Source organism: Toxorhynchites rutilus, chromosome 2 (assembly GCF_029784135.1).
Source record: "Toxorhynchites rutilus septentrionalis strain SRP chromosome 2, ASM2978413v1, whole genome shotgun sequence".
Taxonomy (NCBI): domain Eukaryota; kingdom Metazoa; phylum Arthropoda; class Insecta; order Diptera; family Culicidae; genus Toxorhynchites; species Toxorhynchites rutilus.
Window position 1 is genome coordinate 228,692,372 of NC_073745.1, and position 10,121 is coordinate 228,702,492.

Sequence of the window (10,121 nt, forward strand, 5' to 3'; positions counted from 1 at the left end):
ACATTTAAACACACTTACGATACATTAGTTATTTTTTATTTTACAATCAACATATTCACTAGAAACAATTTTTATGGCAGAACAACGTTTGCCGGGTCAGCTAGTAAAAATATATATTTTGGATAAAAAAAAAGTACAAACATTCGATGATCCGAAAATTCATAAAAATTCGATGTTCCACAAAGTTCGTCGAAAATAGTTATACCATCTTACCCTCATATTTTTTTAATTTTCTACATGACTTGTATTTTATATGAAAATTTTTTGAAAAAATAAAAAAAATTATATTTTGAATATTGCAAATTTAAGGTTTTTTGTTTTTGTAAATAATAAAAGGTACTAATTTTTTTCTCAGTTTATTTTTATTCACTTTTTAACATCAATACTCTATAACTCTTTCTAAGACACTATTTCGGTACGACTCATAGTTTTCGGGATATGAATTATCAAAGATTTATCTTACTAAAATCAGAGCGCACTTTTCAAAAGTTACTTTTGAGTCAAAAATTCCCAATTTCAGTGGAAAACTCATATTTCCTCCAACCCAAACGGAATACAAAATGTCATTCAAATCAAAAATACATAGTTTTTAAATATGCATTTTTAGGACGATTTCATTTGGAATTGCTCTATACAATATTTTCCATAAAGCAGGGGATTTGGTTTGGGGGCCCTTTTTACTTCCATACCCGACAAGGCCCTTTATCATTTATTTCAAATTATAAACTTATTCGAAATTTCCACAAACACACATGACTCACTGAATCAAAGGCCTTTTCCAAATCAATGGCCGTAAGAACAAACTTTAATTTCTTTGATTGTTGCACTTTGACTAAAGACTTCTAATTGCATCTAGATTGATAGCGCAAGAATGATTTTGCTTCCCTACGGTTTGTCCTACATCGAGCAAGGAGTAGATCAACTTCGCAAGCCTGTTTGCTATTATTTTCATCAGGATTTTATAGTCCATATTTAACAAACTTATTTAGATTTTTTGAATCTCCTCTCTTATGAATGCGCCTTATTTTTCGAGATGAAAAATGTTCCATTGGCCTCAGGATGCCGGCCAAAAGACCATCGAACAGTTTCAGTTAGTATTCTTTGAGAATCTCAAAATAAGTCGCATACAACTCGTAATTATTTCCATCCGGACCAGGGAATTTTTTCTTGGTTCCAATTATTATCTTAAGTTCATCCTCATCAATTATATTAACTAAAGCATGCTGACTGTCTTCATTCAAAATTTTTTGTACCGACCTCAACGCTAGGAACTCATCATAGTTGGGGTTTCGTTCTTCACTACATGCGATTTTTTGACGTAGGATTACGTATTTCGGGAACATATTGGGGTACAAATTGAAAATCTAAAATCGAGCACATCGTGAAAATTGTCCAATTTCAAACGCTAATCGCTCAGTCATTTCATGATGGATTAATGAAATGTTTGCGTCAATCGATTTAGGCACTCCATAACATTTTTTTATATTGAATAAAATAATATTTGTCATGAAACTAACTATCGAACAATCGAAAAATCTCAACCCCTATTCTAACGGAAATATCCTTTTCTAATTGGTCGAAATTGGCGACACATGTGGCGGTTCCCTAACAGAGACATCAAAACCAAGCAGCCTGGGGGAAATGCAAATATATGCAAGTCGGGGGCATTTTTATATTGCAAGTAAGGTGAGTGATTCGTTTAATTCTAGCAAATGAAACTTTAATTTGGAACTTCAATGTTCGTGAAATTTCATATCAATGACCGATCGTGTATTGTGAAAAATTTAGCACAAGTGTAATTTTAAAATTGTATAGTGTTAAAAATGACTTGAAACGATTTATTTCAATTTATTAAATAAATTAAATAAAAACCAAGGTCGCTCGAGAACGGGTCGTTCGGTTTAAGCTGTCTGTTCTTTTCATGCGGCGAGAAAAAATTGGAAAAGTGAAGAAATAGTCGAGAAAGTGATTTCCCACATGCTCTACATATAGTATTAGGTGTTGTTAGTCCAATGAAAGTTCGCATTGGGTTCAATAAACGCTCAGACGGTAAAAATTATAAAAGAAAATTACCTTTTCGTTTAAAATATGTTTTCTCTATATTAAAGTAACATTTTTTAACTGATGAGAAAAATTGATAATTGTGTTCAGTATTGGTAATTATCTTATATTACATTTGTAGTTTTTTTATTTCATTTATACATAACACAGGAGGCATCTCGTCTAGGGTCACAGAGGGCGATTTTCATCATATCTCATTCCGCTTCGGCATCTTCTATCGCACCACCCAACGACTGTTTACCATACTTCTGTCATCATCACTCGGTAAACACTGGTGGAGTGAACAAACAATACCCAACTACCAAACAAAATTGCCCTTCTCAGGGCCACCAAATCATTATCAAAGAGTTTAACGATGTAACTCTTCAAACATATCCAATCCTACGTCAACTATGCGGTCGTGTCTCGGACACACCCCTCCTGTGACTATTTTAAATAATCGGATGCTGCCTTTGTTGGTGTAATCATCAAACTGACATTTCCCCTTACGGTAAAAGATACTCAATTTTGAAACTTGATAAATGTTCAGTTTTTCTTCTTCCAGAAGTAACGTTTCATTACAGCGATTTGCATAATATTTGCGTCGCGTCTTGCTCAATTTTCTAGCTCGACATCTACATTCTCTCCAGATTGTTGATTTTCAATACAGTTGAATAACTTTGCGGTTAAACATCCACAATTCTGAAAATTTATTTTGATATTTTTGTCAAAGTTTTAATTATACATATTCTGTTTTGAAATCATTGGTTATGTCGTTATCCTTTAAAAAAGCTGAATCGATTTTCCAAAAGGCGTGGGAGCCTCATATTTCCCACACGTAAAAACCTATTGCTGAACTTCAGTATATCGAATTTTTTTTTTCTGAGTTCTGCCATGTATATACACAAATGTATATTGAAATCAACGAAACCTGTTTCGTACTCAGTTTCACAACTAAAGGGTGTGTCACATCAAATTGCATCACGGAAAAAACCCTGTAGAAATTTAATTTTTAGGAATTATATCTTCAGCTTTCGCTTATAATCAGATAAGAGTGTGTAGATCACGCTGGCCATGCTTCAGTGTCAATTTTTCGTAAATTTGGAAAATGTCGTCGAACGTAAAAGAGCGTCGTGAATTAATCCTGTGCACTCATTTCGAGAATCCGGAGTTGTCACATCGGGACATCGGTAAGATGCTGGGGATCGTCCAATCCACGGTCAGCAGAGTACTAAAACGATACTTCGAGAACCTAACCATCGACCGGAAGGTGAAGAGCGGCAAAAATGGATGCTCCGTCAGTGAAAAAGATCACAAGCGCGTAGTTAAGCAGTTTAGACGTGATCCGAGAAGTTCGGTCCGGGATGTCGCCAATAAGCTGAATTTGTCAAGTTCATTCGTCCAGCGGACCAAGCAGCGGGAGGGCCTGCGTACATACAAGGTTCAGAAGGCTCCTAACCGCGACGAAAAGCAAAACATGGTGGGGAAGACGCGAGCCCGGAAGCTGTACACCGAAATGCTGACGAAGCCGCATTGCCTGGTAATGGACGACGAAACCTACGTCAAAGCGGACTTTCGTCAGCTGCCGGCCCTGTTGTTCTTCTCCGCAGAGGACAAATTCAACGTTCCGGAGGAGATTCGCAAGCAGAAACTATCCAAGTTTGCCAAAAAGTACATGGTGTGGCAAGCGATCTGCTCTTGCGGAAAGCGGAGCGCCCCCTTCGTGATGACCGGCACGGCAAACGGGCAGGTTTACCTTAAGGAGTGCCTACAGAAGCGCTTACTACCACTATTGAAGCAGCACGAGGGCCCGACCATCTTCCGGCCGGATCTCGCTTCGTGCCACTATTCAAAGGACGTGTTGGAGTGGTACGAAGCCAACGGGGTCACCTTCGTGCCAAAGGAAATGAACCCGCCCAACGCGCCGGAACTTCGCCCAATAGAGAAATATTGGGCGATTATGAAGCAGGCCCTCCGGAAGATCCCAAAAGTTGTCAAATCGGAGGCGGACTTCAAGAGAAAATGGATTTCTGTTAAAAAAAAACTACAACCTGACGTTGTACAGAACCTTATGGACGGGGTAAAGAGGAAGGTGCGAGCATACGGGCTTGGGCTCGAAGTATGAATAAAAAGAAAATGCCAAAAGTTGTTTAATAGTTTTTATTTTACTGTCTAAAATTTTCAAAAGGATCGGTCTACTGGGCGAATTTCTACAGCGTTTTTTCCGTGATGCAATTTGATGTGACACACCCTTTATGTACCTGTAAAATTCTCCCGCTCAAGCCATCGCTGCAATGAGTGTATTTTTTGAGTTTGCATATTTCTTATCGAATGCTACAGTGGTAGAAGAAGAATTTGATCACCTTTGATACTTCACTCGAATTTTATTGCTTCACAGGTACCTCAAGCTGTATGTGCTGTATGAGACGAACCAGTCCAGGAGGCTGAAAGTCTCTTTATTGAAGGGAGAAAAAAGTTGTACAGTCAATCGCAAAATTAAGTGTACAAACGCTGCTTGACGATACTTTCCATTTATTTGGTATAAAATATTCTGAACACATCGATTCTTTTGATGCGAATTATTTACCCACACATTTGACTAGCTGTACGTGCTGTTCGTACGTTTTCTTCGTATTGTTTATTCCTAAAAATTGAAAACAATCTCTATTCTACGCATCGTAAAATTGAATGTACACCTTCAATTTCTCCGACAAAAATTAGCCTTGTAAGTAAGATCTTTGCGAATCAGCGTACTTTTTTTCGTCAGTGGTTGGTGTCAACACTTAACCACTGCTTGGGCAGTGTTGGTTTTTGTTTTTTATTTATATTTGAAAAAGTTTTTATCAAAATGGTAAGTTAGAGGAAAGAAAGAAATATTGTTACGCGTACAATGATACAAAGTAAGAATTGTCCTGGAGAGACATTGTAGGAAATAGCAGATATTCTCGGAAGAACCGATTATACAGCAAAGAAAATCATAAACAAGTGGAAATACGAAGGAACCATGGAAAATCTCCCGTGGAGAAGAAACAAACGTATCATTTCTTCTGATGATGAACGAGTAAATGTGCGAATATTTCGAAAGAACCCTAAAACCAACATTCCTAAATTAACTATCGAAGGCACCATTGGAAGACCTGTCAGCACAGACACCGTCCGGAGAGTAGCATACAGAAACAATCTGAGAGGTCGTGTTGGCCGTGAAAAGTCTTTCATCACAAATGTGAATATGAGAAAACGACTACAGTTTGCTAAGGCATATGTTAACATACCTAAGGAGTTCTGCCACAAGGGTCTTTATACGGATGAGATAAAAACCAACCTCTTTGAATCGAATGGAGGACAGATGGTGTGAAGGAAACCAGGATCGGTGCTCCAGATTCAGCATTTTGTTCCCACAGTAAAACGCGGCGGCGGCAGTCAGATGATGTATGGTACGATGGCGGCTTCTGGAACTGAAACTATGGAGTTTATCGACTCAGCGATGGACAAGATGGTTTCGTTGAACATCCTGAAACGTAACCTTCAGTGTCCTGTACAGAAATTAGGTCTCTTTCGTGACTACTACCTTCAACAGAATAATAACCCGAAGCAAACTGATTTCATCGTAGGGAGTCTTCTATAATGTCCCAATCAACTCAAAAAACCTACGCAATCAGGAATCTGGAATATCTGAATAATATATGAATAATAAAAATCCAGGGAACGAAGCAGAACTCGAAACGACGATTAAGGAGATCTGGGAGAGCATTCCGTTTACAGTGACCAAAAATCTCTCCTCGGTGCTTGCAGACAGTGCTTAACGTTAAAGGGGCCGTGCCAAATACTAAAAGATTGAATTTTGTTATCTGTTAACATTTCTGAACTCGGGGGGGTCTCCGTAGCCACATTGGTTGCGCGTTCGCTTAGTAAGCGATCGATCGTGAGTTCAAAACTCAGGGCCCTCATTGAACATCTTTGTGTTGTTACAGAATAGCTACGTCCACGCAACAATCATCAGCGATGGAGATCGATCCACGGTCGAAATAAGATCGATTCATCCATACAACTGCTCTGCTCTGCAAGAAACATCGTGCTGCTGTTCTATAAATAACTCAACAATGATCAATCAACTGTCTCAGCTGTCCGGTGGTCCAACTGGATAATGGAAGAACAGAAAGAATAATCTTATGCCTAAATGGCTACTGTGTGAATGTACCATATGTAATGGTATAAAAGGAATACTGGCGATTGACAACTGTGTAATGTGCTAATTATAGATATGATAACCATGCGACATGTACACGATTCAAATTCGGCTCTGTTACATCTAAAATGCTAATGAGCTTTAAATAAATAAATGGGATAAAAAAAACATTTCTGAACTCATTTTTTTTCGTTTGAAGAAAAACTTGAACTGTACACTCAATTTTGCAACGTCTGAATTGAAGATATTTTTTTTAACATAAAGTAGAAATGTGACCATTTCAATTTTTTTTTATCACTACATGAGAGTGAAAAGGATCAATTTTACGATGAAGATGAGTCGCTTTTAATTATTTACTTTTTAACCCCGAAACCTCACAAATGAGGGGCTTAGAATACAAGGGGTGTAAGTGACTTGATCGATTTCTCTTTATCAACTTTTTCTTTAGTTAAAGACTCAACTTCAAAAACGTTCCAATGTGAGTTTTCTATAGAATCCGATAGATGAGGTTCTGACCTATCTCCCACATTGTCTAATACTACTGGAAATGAGTTTGCAGCTACGTTATGACCAAAAGAGAAAGTCGATGTAGAGAAATCGATCAAATCACTTACACCCCTTTCATTCTAAGCCCCTCAAATAACAAACCAACACGGGGTGTATACTTAATTTTGCGATTGACTGTATGTACATTTGTGTGGATACGAGAAGCGCCATCGGATAGTACCTGTGGAAAGTTTAGACTGTCTTCATTAGTTCATAGCGAACGGAGTCATCGTCTGCCTGAAAAATGCATCTAGTTCTGATATTTAATAAAACGGGTGTAAGCGAGGATGGCCCGATTATTGAGATGTCGCATGACATTCGTCTTGCACTACGAAAGAGATGATTATTACAATAAATATGAAACAACGAAGATAGCAAAATCTGTAGCCTTCTCTTTCACTCACACACACACACACACACACACACACACTCAATTAGCTGGTAAGGCCGGCCAGTGTGAACAGACCGATGTAAGGTCCAGTAGGAACATGTAACGCAAACGATCCTATTTGAGGGGCTTAGAATGCAAGGAGTGTGAGTGACTTGATCGATTTCCACATTGTGAAAAACAGTTGGGAATGTATTTGCTGCGAAGTTATGACCAAGAGAGTCGATATAGAGAAATCGATCAAATCCCTTACACCTCTTTCATTCTAAGCCCCTCATTTGAGAAGGGTGGTGAGCCAAATAAATTTTGCGTCCTATCCAATTTTCATGGCCTCTGTGTGTGTAAACACCATCTTGAATGATGGTGTTTACACCAAAGTGAACCGCATGGTATTTCAAACAACTGCGATCATCCTGGGCCATTGAAAACAACAAACTTGTGTGGGTTCATCCGGTGACTTATAACAGTTGTCAAATGCATGGGGAAGGATATAGCAAAAAAAAAATTTGACAGAAGAAAAATTTCATTCGAAAACGAATGTCACAATTTATTTATTTACTAACATAATCATCTGATGACACGGTCCACATGATAAGAATAACAAACTAACAAATTAAAGTAAGTTACGATTACGCAAGCGACTTTTAGAATTTTCACAGCTAATGTTAAAATCGAACAAATGGTAAACAGAATTGAATATATAACACATAGCAAAAATTGGTTCATTTTGAACGTAAACTGTCCGTTGGAAGGGAACACAAAAAAAAGTCGAGGATCGGAGAGATCTCGGGGTCACATTCAATTGAGCTTCGCTAGAATATTAGGTGCGTCGATTGTCCCAAGAAGTAATTTTTCCTACGAAAACAGCACGCATATCGTCTCTTCTTTTCGCCAGTGTGTCCATGTTTAGAAGCTTGCATCGGCTTTCGTATGGAGGAAGTGCCATCGGGTCCGTCCATGAAAGATTCCGGAGCGCAAACCTGATGAACTTCCTCTGAACAGACTCTATTCGTCCGGACCAAGTATCGGTGTGAGGGCTCCAAACAACCACCGCCGTTCCGAGAATAGAGCGGACGAGAGCGTAGGAAAGAGCTCTTAAGCAATACGGATCACGAAAGTTCTTTGCAACTTTCATTATGAATCTCAGGTTCTTGTTTGCTTTAGCAATGATGCTACTGTAGTGATTCTGGAAGGTGAGTCCACTGTCCAATATAACACCTAGATCCTTGACGACACTTACTCGTTGAATTATTTCCTGGTTTATGGAATAGCCGTATTGTATCGGAGTTTTCCTTTTACTGAAACTGATCACGGCGCACTTTGCAACGCTGACGCTAAGTCGATTACATGTACACCATTCATAGAAAACGTTGATCCATTTCTGCAGTTCGGTGCAATCTGCGACTGAACGAATGGAAAGAAACATTTTGAGGTCGTCGGCGTTCACGATTCTGCATCCTGGGAGAAGAGTAGCGGTCCAACGTTGCTTCCTTGTGGCATGCCTGAAGTATTTCGAATGTCGCTAGAGTGAACGTTTCCTAATTTCACCGATAGTGAGCGGTCTCCAAGGAAGGATTTTAACCATCGGACGAAAACATAAGAAGCTCCTAAACGTTTAAATTTAGCTAACAGTATAGCGTGGCCAACCCGATTGAACGCTGCTTTGATGTCAGTGTACACGGTATCAACTTGTGAGCCATCCTCCATGTGATTCAAACAGAGCGAGGTGAACTCCACCAAGTTAATCGAGCAACGCAACACTTTTTCGTAGTAAGTCTCCAATAACATTAATACAGATACAGATTCTATTCCAGATTCAATCTCAAGTAATCTCAAGTGAACTTATATCATATTCATTTCACCTTTGTCACCTCCAATTTATTAAATAACTCATATTAAATATCATTCCGGCACAAACACAACCAAACCAGAGAAATGCTATGTTCCTCATTGCCTAGATTACTACAGGTAACATAGGGTTTAAGCTACCTAAAATAGAATCATATATGTTTACCCACGCAAATGTATATAAATATAACATCCGAAAAACATCCGACAGTAACAGACGACACTCTGTCATTGATTGTTCGACACCTACAGCTCGACTTTTGAAACTTCATCGTAATTCGACAAATTGAGGAAATAAGAATCGAAATCTCGTTAACTATGAAAATTAGGTCGAAAATCAGTTCCAACCAGCGTCATAATACTGCGGGAGTAATGAAACACCGAGCAGTCAATGGTCGCACGATCGACGGCAATGAATATTGGATAGAGCACGCGCCAACAAAATCCGCCTCTTTAAAGGGAGGAAAACATGGTAGGATCCGACGGACGAAACACAATCAAACTAATATGGCTGGTAATATTAACTTTTTTAACCCAGCTGTAATTGGTAACGACGCTGTTCAATGGGGGCAAACATACCAAAATTACAACATGTTCAACTGGGCCGTCAATTCTTATCCCAGAGTTGAACTTCAAAGGCCCGTGCACTATCCCACTCACCAGGTACTGTATCCGTATCCAATGCTGTTCGGCAATAGTTATGTTCAATACCCTGTACAACCACTCACATTCGTATCTGAGCCGCGATGTGAACAGCGATTGTTCAATGATTTACATACTAGTCGTGATTCTTCGCAGACAAACAGTCCTCGCTGTGATCTATCCAAAATCCAATTGAAGAACCAGGAACCGCGACAACAACCACGGCCAACGTGTCAGAAGAAAACACCCTCACGAAGTAATCCTAGCACCCGGAATGAAAACGATCAACATGCGGCCAATGTTGTCCGTTCCAAGGCTGGAAGTGGGAACGATACGTTGGACGAAGAATTTTGGAAAAAGTACATACAGGATGCAATGGCATCCTTGGCATACGAAAAATCCCTAAATGCTGCAAGTAAATTATGTTAAGTGTTGTGAGCAAACTATTAACGGGATTAAGTTAGAGAATAT